Here is a 14,078-nt window from a genome sequence, read left to right on the forward strand (position 1 = left end):
AAAAAAAAGCCCTGATCCAGATGGCTTTCCAGCAGAATTCTACAAGACATTTAAGGAGGAGCTGATACCAATCCTAACTGAAGGTATTCCAGGCAATTGAAAAAGATGGAACTCTCCCCTAATCATTTTACGAAGCCAGCATCACACTGATACCCAAGCCAGGTAAAGATCCAACAAAGAAAGAGATCTACAGGCCAATATCTTTGATGAACATAGATGCTAAAATTCTCAACAAGATCCTAGCAAACCGGATTCAACAATACATCTCAAAAATCATCCATCATGACCAAGTAGGCTTCATTCCTGGGACGCAAGCCTGGTTCAACATTCGTAAAACCATAAATGTAATTAAATACAACAACAGGTGTCAAAACAAAAACCACATGATTATATCATTAGATACAGAAAAAGCTTTTGATAAAAATCCAGCACCCCTTCTTGATAAAAACCCTTGAACATCTAGGCATACGAAGAACATACCTCAAAATAGTAAAAGCCATCTACGAGAAACCCACAGCCAGCATACTCCTAAATGGACAAAAATTGGAACCATTTCCCCTGAAAACTGGAACTAGACAAGGATGCCCACTCTCACCCCTCCTGTTCAACATAGTATTGGAAGTCTTGGTTCGAGCAATCAGAGAAGAGAAGGCAATCAGGGGTATCCAAATAGGAAAAGAGGAAGTCAAGTTATCTCTCTTTGCAGATGATATGATTGTGTACCTTGAAAACCCAAAAGAATCTGTCAAAAACCTCCTTACACTGATAAAGGCTTTTGGCAAAGTCTCAGGATACAAAATAAATGTACAAAAGACAATAGCATTTCTCTACACCAATAATAAACAAACAGAAACCCAAATAAAAAATACAATTCCATTCACAATAGCCACAAAATAATGAAATACCCTGGCATCTTTCTAACCAGAGACGTCAAATACCTTTACAATGAAAACTACAAAACACTACTCAAAGAATCAAAGATGACACAAACAAGTGGAAAAATATCCCATGCTCATGGATTGGAAGAATCAACATTGTACAGATGTCCGTCTTACCTAAGGCAATCTACAAATTCAATACAATACCCATCAAATTACCAGCAACATTCTTCTCAGACCTAGAAAAAACAACACAGGAATTCATATGGAAGCACAAATGACCAAGAATAGACAGAACAATCCTCAGCAAAAAAAACAAAAGACTTCAAACTTTACTATAAAGCTACAATCATCAAAACAGCTTGGTATTGGTACAGGAATAGGCATATAGATCAATGGAATAGAATTGAGATTCCAGAAGCAAAACCTCAATTTCTCAACCAACTCATCTTTGACAAAGCCCCCACCACCTACCACTGGGGAGAGGAGAACCTATTCGGTAAATGGTGCTGGGAAAACTGGCTGACCACATGCAGAAGATTCAAACAGGACCCCTATCTATCCCCATGCACAAAGGTTAACTCCAAATGGATCAGAGACCTAAATGTAAAACCTCAAACCATAAGAACCTTAGAAAAGGAAGGAAATACCCTCATGGAAATCGGAACTGGCATCCAATTCCTGAACAAAACCTGAAACCCACAGGTCATAAGAGAGAAGATAGACAAGTGGGACCTTATTAAACTGACAAGCTTCTGCAAAGCCAAAGAAACCATCAAGAGAGCAGGGAGACAGCCTACAGACTGGGAAAAAGTATTTGCCAACACCAGGTCTGACAAAGGCTTAACATCCTGGATTTACAAGGAACTCAAACATGCTGAAAAGAAAAAAACAAACAACCCCATTATAAAATGGGCAAAAGATATGAACAGACACTTCACAAAGGAAGACATCCGAGTAGCCAACAGACACATGAAGAAATGCTCAACCTCACTAATCATCAGGGAGATGCAAATCAAAGCCATACTGAGATACCACCTAACTCCAGTCAGAATGGCAATTATCAACAACTCAAAAAATAACAGCTGCTGGAGAGGGTGTGGCAAAAAGGGAACACTTCTACACTGTTGGTGGGAATGTAAACTAGTGCAATCTCTGTGGAAGGCAGTGTGGCGATTCCTACAAGCTCTAAATATCAACCTCCCATATGACCCCACAATCCCCTAATAGGAATATATCCTGAAGAACTCAAATCACTCTATATAAAAGATACCTGCACACGTATGTTTATCGCATCATTGTTCACATTATCAAGAACCTGGAAGCAACCATGCTGCCTATCAAAAGAGGACTGGATTAAAAAATGTGGTACATATACACGATGGAATACTACACAGCCATAAAAAAGAACAAAATCATGAATTTCGCAGCAACGTGGATGGAACTAGAGTCTATAATACTGAGTGACCTCTCACAGAAACAAAGATCCGAGTATCACATGTTCTCACTCATATAATGGACCTTGAACATCCAATGTAATACTATAAGAAAATGACTGACAGTACTGGGAAACTATGGGGGGGAGAGAGACGGGATTAACAGTAGCAAATATCTGTCTGGGGACGGGGAAACACCTCTTATCAACAGGGTGCCTGAATGAAACGTAATTGTATACCTAACCCTTAACTGTACCCCACAACATCATAATACAAAATATTGATTTAAAAAAAAAGAATGTGACCCCCAAACTTATGCTCCAAACAACTTCCATGTTTTATTACCTTTGCACAATCTGATATGCTCTCCCATTGCTGACTCTACCTATAAAATGCTTTTTAAAAAATCACTATAAGATGTATATCTGTAGATCCCAGGAGATCTATTGATTAGACAAAGATAAATGTACAGCACTATAATAATGTTATCAAGTCACTGCACCAATGAGCAAAAGGTAGACTTAAATCTTTCTCAACACAAGGATCCTCACTTCACTATGGAATTTAGTCTGTTAGAGCTGGATTTGGGATTCTAGTTAAATAAATTTTAATGTGAAAATAATTTTATCCTGGTTTTCAGGATAAATTCATTTTATTTTCTGCCCACAGCTTCCCAACTTTCTTGATCTTACTTGGCTATTTCCAAAAATATGCTTCAAGGCAGATATGTTTTTTGACTTCACTGAAACCTCCTGCTTTGGCCCCTCTACTTTCTCCTTGTCTGGTACATTCACTTTCTTCCCTATCCAGCTCAGACCCCATGATCCATCACTTTAATTCCATACTTATACCCTTGTACTCACATTGAACCATCCTAGAAAACTCAACCCCAAATGACTTCACAATCTTTCTTCTCTGTGCCTAATCCTAGGATGCTGAGAGTTGCTAGACAAAAATTACTCCAATACTCAGATTGGCCCCCTGTGATAGTTAATTTTAGGTGTCAACGTGATTGGATTAAGTGTACCCACATAGCTGGTGAAGCATCATTTCTGGATATGTCTGTGAGGGTGTTTCTGGAAAAGATTGGCATTTGAATCTCTCTCACTCACCAATCAGCTGAGAGTCTGGCTAGAACACAAAGGCAGAGAAAAGGCAGACTCTCTCTCTCTCAAAGGTGAGACATCCTTCTTCTCCTGCTCTGGTTGACATAACTCTAGGCGTTCCAACTTTTGGATTGTGGAACTTGTACCAGCGACTATCCAGCTTCTTAGGCCTTCGGACTCAGACTGAGAGTTACATTATTGTCTTCCCTGGTTCTGAGGCCCTTGGGCTTGAACTGAGACAATTGTTGGCTTCTCTGATTCTCCAGTTTGCAGACTGCCTATCATGGGACTTCTCAGTCTCCATAATTGTATGAACCAAGTCCCTTAATAAATCGACTCTTTTATCTCTCTCTCCTCCTCTCCACTTTTCTTCTTTCCTCTCTTTTCCTCTCATCTCCTTTCTTCCCCTCCCATTCCCTCCCCTCAGCTGTTGTCGCCTCCCCTGCCTACCCCCCAACCCATTGGTCTGTTTCTTTGGTAAATCCCGACCAATACAGCCTCATTTTTTTGGTATGTAATCTCCCACCTCAACTGGCTTCCAAACTGCCTCCAGTACCTCTGTACTTCTATGGTCAGATCATCTTACATTCTCCACCAAGGCTGAATCAAACCTTCTCCACTCTTCCGAAACTTTACTGTTGCATTTCCTGCCGTGCCTCACTCTCAGTGGATAATCTCTTCTTCCTTCTCATAAGAAATAGAAGCCAGCAGATAAGTCCAATATCCAATCTCCAGACCCATCATCTTGGACTTTATCTGCACCCATCCTTTCCACCTTCCCTACCATTATTCAAGGAAAGTATAACACCTCCCCCCACATCCAAGGCTAATCCCTCCATCAGTGCTGCAGGTCCCACTCCCTCCCACATGTAGGCATCTTGTTCTGTCAAGTTTATCCTCTTCTCTTCTTCCCAATAGGATTACACTATGTGCAAGTCTCTTCCATCCTAAAAGCAAACAAAAGCGGTAGCAACAAAACCAGCAAACTACCTGCACTCCAAGTTCTTCTGCAACAACTTCCCTATTTCCTCCTCATCACTGCAAACTCCTTGGAAGAGCAGCATATGTTCACCGTACTCTCACTTCTTGCCTACATCTTCCACAAGTTACAGTGTTCTGACGTCCACATCAACTCTTATCCCATTTGACTCTTTAAGGTTGCCATTTCTCTGGGGTTTCCTCATTTCTCTAAGGTTGCCAAAGGCCTCATTTCCCCATGGTCACCAGTAAGTCTTGACATCACTGAGTCAGCTTCCTTTCAGTGATGCATTCTTGCCTTGGCTTTCAGGACAGCATGCTCTCCTGATTTTCCTCCTACTTTCCTGCATGTTTCTTCTCACTTTGCCTTGTGGACCCCTCTTCTTTTGCTCATGTCTTAAATGTTAGTATTCCTTAAGCACTCTTCCCAGATTCCTTTCATAATCTCAGAACAGGTTTCTCTCCTGAGTTCCAGCCCTATGTAACTAAATATTTACTTAACTTCTCCACTTAGAGGCTCCATAAGCAATTCCAGCTCAGTGTGCCCCAAATGTAACTCATTGGTTTTCTCCCAAAACCTTCTCCTCCTCTCAATCCCAATCACTGCAGGAGGCTCCTCCCTCTACCCATTTGCTCAAACCAGAGGTTACAATATCATCCATGGCATCTCCATTTTCCCTGACCCTGTACCCAGTCACTAAATTCCTTTTATCTTGTCCCTAGATATTGTCCATCACTCTCTTTCCAGCATTTGTCATGGTGTCTGGTAGACATTCAATAAGTAGTGGTCTCATGGCTGGTAGACCAGATGCCTCTTGACTCTGCCCCCTTGGCTCCTTTCCCACATTCCTGGCTCAGGCCATCATCATCTCTGACCTGGATGCATCTCGGCAACTCGTTTTCCTGTCCTCAGTTTCCTCTTCTGGGTTGCTCATTCCCCACACTGCAGGGAGTGATCTTTCAAAGCACAAGTGAAGTCTTCTCTTCTCTTCTGCTTCCACCCTTCAAATAGCTCTCTCCCAGCACCTATCATAGCATCAGTCACTTATTAGGTACTCAAAAAAAAAATATGTGTGTGTGTGTGTGTGTTCAATGAAGAAATAGTTGAGGAACTAAAATAAAGAGGATATTCAGGCCTACCGGCAGTCAAACACCTATTAATTCTGTGTCATTACTGGATTTGCCCATTTGCAATAAGGAACATATTTGGCTTCACACACATGACCCACAGACTGCTTGTCAGTTTTCTGTTGATTTTTTTTAGCAAGCAGGCCCAAAGTAGCCTTTATTTAATGGCAGGGCTGTCGGAGGATTTGGAAGCAGTGTTAAGGAAAAAGCAGCAGCTTTGCTCTGTTGAAATCCCTGCCTTTCCAAGCAAATATGGCTGCTCCTGAGCTCACCCTCACTTTTGTCATTGCTTGGCTAAGGTGATTAACTGGCTGCCAGCTGTGTGTGCCTCCCTGCCCCATTAACACCCTCACCCCATTCCCTATCCCTCCTGGTTAGCTTCTCTGATGTTGAGAATGGAAGGGGTTATTAGCATGAATCACCCCCACAGCATGGATAGTTGGTGTGACTGCGGCTGTGTGTGTGTGTGTGTGTGTGTGTGTGTGTATGTGTGTATGTGTGTGTATGTGTGTCTGTCTGTGTGTGTGTGTGTGTGTGTGTGTGTGTGTGTAGTGTACTATGATGAAGGAAGAAGAGAAGCAATAAAAATATTAAGATCCCTAGGAGCTGTGCTCTCAGGGCAAAGGAAAAGAGAACACACACATCCTTGTCCTCAAGAGAGATGTACTTTTGCATGGCTCCCTTCCCCTCCATAAACAAAGGGCAGGGTGTTGGTCACAGGACTGTGCAAGGTCTTGCAAGGGTTTGGCTGATGTACCGCCTCTGTCGTGGCTCAACCTGCCATACACCATTACAATTCACTGGTAACCAGAAGGTTCCCTGCCCTTCCCCAGGCTGTTGGTGACCTGGGATCCAACACGCATGTGTCCTGATAGGGAGAGAAGGTCAGGCACGTGGATGAGGTTGCCCAGGGGGAAGAAGACCTCCTTCTTCTCGAGGATGAAAGTTAAGGAGGGAAGCCAGGTAATGAAGAAGGGGTGGCGGTGATCAGGAAGGCGGCTGCCCAGTGACACAGACGTGGAGTCACAGAGGCTGCCTGAGGCAGGCTGGGGGAATTTACGGATTAAATGGAAGAGGCTGTCAGGTTCAAGCTGAGCTCAGCATGAAGGCTGTATGGGAGAGCAGATGTCAGGGACTGGGAGTTTGCCCGGCCCTGCCCTCTCCTCCTTGACAGTATGTCTTCCTGCTGTTAATGGCCACCGACCATCCAGCTTCATTCTCCACTGGGCCCAGGACCACCAGCATCCCAGAGCCACTGCCAGGGACCGAATTAAGGTGAAAGCAGAATTGCAGTCACCTCTGCTGCCGCCTCTCATCCTCCATTTCCCACGTTCTTCTCTGGCCCCAGGCAGCAGGCTGTGTTGCAGCAGCTTCTCCATGAGTACAGTCACCTGTCTATCCTTCTCTCCCAACATCATGCCTTCTCTGTCATCCCTTCCCCCTCATTCCATCTGTGACAGTAAGAGAACAGAGCTCTCTTCCAGGTTGACACCAACAGTAAACAGATACCCCTGGATCTGGAATATCTATGTCCAGAAACATATGCTATCCTGTGTACTGCAATGACCCGGTCAAGGGCAGAGACACTCTGGTTCTCTTCCCCTGACATTCTTGTCTCACCATGTCTCCCAGCCTCAGATTCCTCATCCATACAATCACATGGGGCCTCGCATACCACTGCAGGAATGGAGAAGATTATTGGTAAACAGATCATGGGAGGTGCACACTGCCCCATCAACAGTGGGCATACAGGTGCAAGACAAAATCTTGGGACCTGGCACACTTGGGTATGAAATCTTCATTGACCACTTCCTCAGTGTGTGTGTGCTTTCAACAAAGTAATTCAGTTCCTTCTACTTTAAAGTGGGGAAAATAGTATCTAGCCAGTGGGCTGTGAGAATAAAAGTTAACATTAAGCATTCCTAACAGCACCCTGCATCACCATTGAATGTAGTTACATGCATTTGAATATTTCCTTGTCATGTGGTAATCAGCCCTGCTCTCTTTGGAGCCATGCACCTTCCCCTTTGGGCTCTGCTGAGGGAGGAAGATCATGGCTCCGAAGGACTGTGGAAAGGCTTCTCTGAGGAGCTGGTACCATCAGGTGAGGGGCACCTTCCCGCTGGGTTCCAGACTCTACACGCTCTCCTTTCCTTTGCAGAAGTCCTCCACTTGCACCATCACTGCTCCAGTGACTTGCTGCCGGAGCTCTGCCTGGAAGTGTGACGGAAACCACCTGGCATCAGTCTGAAAGGAGCTGCAAGATCTTCAATGAGCATTTTCCCCCCACTCTGTGGTTGTGATGCTGTGCACAGCCAGCCCATGTGGAAACCTCTGATTTTGGGTGGCTTCTGAATACTAAAGAGGGCAGAGGGGCAGAAGGGGATGAAAAAAAAAAGAGAAAGACGTCTTGGTCAGAAGTTTTTCTAATCACTATGGATTTCCCCCCTATTTTAGTGGATTTGAGAGAGGGTATAGGAAAAGGGAGGGGGAAAAAATCAAAAGCAGATTATTACCCTGAGCTGCTCTTCCTTTTCATCCTGAGCCGTGACAGCAGCTCTCTGCCTGCCCTATCTGCATGCTAACGGCTGAGGCATGATGCAGGCAAAATATCGACAATTGAGCTGAGATTATAAGTTCCTTGGATCTTGAAAGGTAGAATCAATTAAAACGAAGCTTTTCCACTCACCAGACGAATTAGCTTCTGGAAAAAAATCTGCCTTTCCCTCCAATGTCCAAGATGTACTAAACAGGGCTGAGGTTGGGTTGTCCAAAGAACTGGAATAAACATCTCCCTACTGCAATGCATGGCGCCAGGTGTTGCAAGTGTGCGTGTGTGTGCACAAACACACAGTACACACTTAGTATACAATGGTTGTTCAATAAACATTGGCTGGATTTATGGTTGTGTGTGTAACACACTCAGATAATTATGTGCACCACCCGGTTATATATACAACTCTTTATTTGTTCCAATTTTGCAATGCCAGACATGAATTCTGTCAGATTTTTATTTTTCTTTCTGTGTATCATACAATAACACATTATTTTAATAAATGAACACATGAAAGATCACCTTTAACTACTGTCTTTTTAGACTACTTTTACAAGAGAATGTGGACATGACCTTTACTAAAACCACCTGGCTTGAGTTAATTTCTGTATATGGAAAGAGCTAGTTTTATTTTTCAAGTTTTATTTTTCTGCATGTAGCTATCCAATTTTCCTGCACCATTTGTTGAATAAAGTGTTCTGTCTCAGTGTGTATTTTTATCTGCATTATCAAGATCAGTTGGTTGTTGGTATTTGGGTTTATTTCTGGATTCTCTACTATGGTCCATGGGTCCATGTGTCTGCTCTTGTACCAGTACCATACTGTTTTGGTTATTGCAGCCTTGTAGTATAATTTGAAGTTAGGTAATGTGATGCCTCCAATTTTGTTCTTTTTGCTTAGGATTGCTTTGGCTATACTGGCTCCTTTGGTTCCATAGGAATCTCTCCCCTCATACAAAAATTAACTCAAGATTGATTAGAGACTTAAATGTCAGAACTGAAACCATACAATTTCTAGAAGAAACCCTAGGAAAAACTATTTTAGACATTGGCCTAGGCAAAGAATTTATGGCTAAAACCCTAAAAGCAAGTGCAACAAAGACAAAAATAAGTAAGTGGTTTTTAATTAAACTAAAAAGCTTCTGCACAGCAAAATAAATAATCAATAGAGCAAATAGCAAATACAGAATGAGAGAAGATATTTGCAAACTATACATCTGACAAAGGACTATTCTCTAGAATCTATAAATAACTCACACAAATTGGCAAGAAAAAGAAAATAACCCCATGAATTGATATCTCTCAAAAGAAGATAGGCAAATGGCCAACAAACATAGTTTAAAAGTTCAACACTACTAAAGTCAGGAAAATACAAATCAAAACCACAATGAGACACCACCTTACACCAGTCAGAACAGCCATTATTTAAAAATTTTTTAAAAAGTATGCTTGTGCAGATGCAAAGAAAAGGGAATGCTTATACACTCTCAGTGGGAGTGTAAATTAGTACAACTTCAGTGGAAATCAGTGTGGAGATTTTGTTAAAAACTAAAAGTATAGCTACCATTTGATCCAGCAATCCCATTACAGAGTACCTACCCAAAGGAACAGAGGTTGCTACATGTAAAAGACACCTGCACTCACATGTTCGTCACAGTACAATTAACAATTACAAAGATGTGGTATAAATCTAAATGCCCATCAACTGGTCAGTGGTTAATGAAATGTGGTATATATACACTATGGGATACCATTCAGCCATTAAAGAGAATAATGTCTTTTGCAGTATAGATGGAATTGGAGAACATTATCCTAAGTGAACTAGCACAGGAACAGTAAACCAAGCACCACGCATTCTCACTTATAAGTGGAAGTTAAACTAGTGATCTGCAAATATATGGAGAATGGAATAATGGAGGAGGAGATGGGAATTTGTGGAGGGATGAAAAATTACCTATCAGGTACACTGTGCATAGGTGGAGATGGTGGGCACACTTAAAGCCCAGACCAAAATTATTTGTACCCAGCAAGCTATTGAAATAAAGAAAAAAAGTCACTCAACAATAGAGTAGAAAAGAAACCAGGATTTCAAGTGTTTGTCCCATACTCTTCTGCCCTCCACCTCCTGAAACTCCAGCAACATTCATGTAAGAGCCAGGCACAGGAATTTGCTTTGCCATCCACCTGAGGCTCTCCTGTGTTCTCAAAACCTCAGAGTTGCCGTTCTTAGAATGTGTGACCTTAGAATTTGTAAAGACAGCATCATCCAGAGAAGACCACTCAGGCAGGATTTTCCATGTGTCTACCTCACAATTCATTTAGGCTTTGCCACATTAGGGATCTACGATTTTAAATCAGTTATGATGAAAGCTCAGAAATTTTCCATTTATAAATTTATTTGAGAAAACAAACCAAAACAGTATTTGTTGGGTGCTCCTGAGATTTTCTCATGTTGGATGAGGACTCCAAGATGGCACCTCTCAAGGAGTTCAGAATTTAATGTGCTCAATAAACACAAATCACTGCAATACATGCTACAGTCTATATCTTTTTCAAAATAATCCAGAGAAGGGAGATTCACTCTTTATGGGGGCTTCAGTGGCTCTGACGATGAGAAGTTTGCTAGATAGAGAAGAGGTGGGCTGGATCCCACCAGAGGGAAGATCAGAAGCAAAGGCTCAGACATCTGGAAGTACAAAGAGAGTTTAAGGAATGTTGCACATGGAGCTAGATTGGAGAGTGGGAAAGAGTGGTCATAAACGAGGGTGGTGAAGTTGACTAAGGCCAGATTTCCTTGGGCCTTGAAATGTATCCTATTTTTTCCTTTAGGCAATTGGCAGCTATTTCAGGACTGGGAAGGACCTGATCTGGGCTAGGTAACTCTGAAATGGGTGTAAGGAGTGGATTACAGAAGGGAAGTCCTGCAGACTGACGTTGTCATGAGCTGGAGAATAACACCTGGGAACCCAGCATGACAGTGGCAACTGGGGGAGAGGCAGGAATGGGGCTATTTTGGAAGTATTAGCCATGCTTGGTGAAGGGCAAGGACCCAGTTAACACAAGGGGCCCTTCCTTCACACAACTGGCTAGAAGAGACTGTGTTTTCATAGCTGTAAGGAATAGAAAAGAGGCAGAGTTATTTTTGAAATTCATTTTAATGTTGGTTTGTTTTGCTTGGTGGTTTGGTAAGAGGCCACTGAGGACAGGGAGAAATTAAATTTAGTTTCAAAACAAATGGTTTTGTGGTGCATACAAGCTATATGGATAGTGGTATCTAGTATGTTTCTCTGAGCTTTGGTAAAAGGTTAAGTATGAACTACAGACTTGGGAGTCCTGAGCAAATCTGTGATTGGTAAGACTATAAGAATTAATGGATGAAATAAGTCAACATGGAGGGAGGGAGAGTGAGAGAGAGAGGAAAAGAAAAAGAAAGAGATAAGGGGGGGAAAAGCAGCAATAGAGAAACAGAGGTCAGGTTCAGATGCACATATCCCTTAGGGGCTTTTAGGGATACGAGCAGATAGTTGGGTTCCCAGAGTGCGGAGGACACACGGCCAACTGTGATTGCGTGTATTTCAGAGAGAGGAGAAAAGGAATATGAGGGGAATACAAGCTAAAGGAGAAGAAAGTTTTAAGGATGACAGAGTGGTAAAAGTCTCCAGGAAGTCATGTGACATGGTGTGGCCACAGCATAAGGTTGAGTCCCAGGATCTCCTCCTAAGAGAGTCAAAGGGGAGAAGGTCTAAGCATGTGTTTGTATTGAGGGTATGTGTAGGAAGAGGGGTAGACAGGGTGAGAGGGAGAGGCCTTTTGGGTATAGAACAAAGGAGATCAATTCCATTCATGACACCGTCCAGAAGGCAGAATTTTCAGACTTGCCCAAAACGATGCAAAGCAAGACCTAAGACACAAAAAACAAGTGAATAAAAAGAAAACAGCAGAAAAGGAAAACCAAATAAGACCAAGCAAAACCAAACAAAGCTTCTTCAAGCTGGAGCGGCTCATGACCCAGTTTTGCCACAGCAAGACCCAGAGCTCCATCAAGGAAGCAGGCTGCTGCCGTGAGTCAACCAGGTCTAGACACCAAATAACCCAGCCTGCCTGAAGTCCCCTTGGGAACAAAAGTTCCTGGAGAATCTATTCGTGACTTCCAATTTCCCCTCATCAGGCTGCACATTTGCCTAAGAGCGATTCCACGCTAAACATAACTCAGCCCAGAAAAGTGTCCCTCTGTGCTTTCTTTTCATTGCCGTATTTCAGCCTGGCTTAAGTAATACCACGCGACACACACAAAGAGCGAGATGAGAGCCCATGATTGCAACGGAGGGCTGTGGGGGAGCCACCCACCCCCACCTCATCGACTCCTAACCACACTTGAGGAGGAGGAAGGAGGGGCCTGTAATTTGTTCATTTCTTACATTTTATGGAACACTTCACTTTGCTTTCAGTATAATTATTGTTGTACTTTTTGTTGTTTCCCATTTGCTGTGTTAAAAAAAACCCTTCACTCCCCCCTGCATACTTTTCTTAATGCATTAAAATTAATAACTCGTAACAGTGACCTAATTTGCTTTGAGTACTGTAACTCAGGGTTGTTGTATGTGTTTTTTTTTCCCCTCCCAGATCTGCTAAACCCTTGACATGTTACTGTGGTAACAGAAGCAACTTGGTAAGTTCATGAATGAACCTCATTGTGTTCTCCGAAGAAAGCCCTCTCTTCCACCATTCTTTACAATGTCTGGATCTTACCCTTGCCTATTGAGCCTTGTATTCAATGCACTGAAACTAGGCTGCTCCCAACTGTCCTCAAACCAGTGCTCGATCCTCACCACCTTACTCCCCTACTGTAGGGTATGCTCCCAGTACCCTCTTACCTTCCTCAGCTCTCCAGTACTCTGTGGCAGGAGGGTTTCCCTTCCTGCCTCAAAGTTTCTCCAAACTGAAAAACTTCCTCTATTATACATCTATTATCCTGGTTTAAATCTTCTGCCCTTCCTTGCCATGCCAGCTTGGATTCTCAGTTAAGGCAGTCTTCTAAGGGCACGGGGTGGGTCACTGGATCCTCTTCATCCCAGGCCACCAGCTGCCTTCCTGAGTGTCTCCTTGCATTCTGCCTGCGTTCCCAACCCATTCCACACCCAGTGCAGTCACAGAGGGGTCTTACTAAACTGGGTATCTGCCTGTGTCCCTCTTCTGCTTGAAAACCCTCAGGGTCCTTCCCTGATCCCAGGATTGTGTCTCAAAATCTTCACACAGCTGACTAGGCTCTTCAAGAACTGCAGACAGGTGTCACACTCTTCTCATGGCCTCCTTGCCTCCTCTGCACACACTCCTTCCCAGATGTCCTGAACAACCTGGAGCTTAACCATGACACAGTCTCTTTTCTCCAGGGTTTGCACATTTTGCTTCCTCTGCCCAAATTCTCCACCCATCTCCCACTCTCACACAGGATAAGTGTAGACAGGACCTTCTCTCGGAAAGCCAGGGAAGCTGAACACCCTATTTTGAACTCCCAGAGCCCTCTGGGTTCATCCCAGCGGATAACTTTCTGCACTGTCTCTGTCTGTTTGCTTGTGGTGCCTGCTTCCCCGGCTCTCAGCAAGTTCCTTGAGGAAAGGTTCTACTTCTTGGGCACTGCTGTAACTCCAGCACCTGCTCCAGTATGAGCTGAAATCAAGGTTGGATGAATGAACAAGTGAGTGAATGAATGAATGAACAGACAGACTGGAATCTATTACCTACTTTTTTCCCCTCTTTCCCTTTCTCCCTCCTTCTCTCCTTCCCTCCCTCCCTTCCTGTCAATCACTCCACAAGTTTTCACTGTTGGTTTTATGAAAGAGAAGGAAATTACAAAAACAGACTTTGCTACCCGCCAGGAGCCCACAGCACTGTGGGATTCAGGCTTTGGGACGATCTTAAACAAGTTTCTTCTGAGCACTCCCCTAAGTAAACCCTCCAGGATAGCCATACTAGAGAATGAGGCTGTTATATGTCTAATC

This window comes from Carlito syrichta, unplaced genomic scaffold, assembly GCF_000164805.1.
Source record: "Carlito syrichta isolate Samal-C Ts95f unplaced genomic scaffold, Tarsius_syrichta-2.0.1 Scaffold288840, whole genome shotgun sequence".
NCBI classification, from domain to species: Eukaryota; Metazoa; Chordata; class Mammalia; order Primates; family Tarsiidae; genus Carlito; species Carlito syrichta.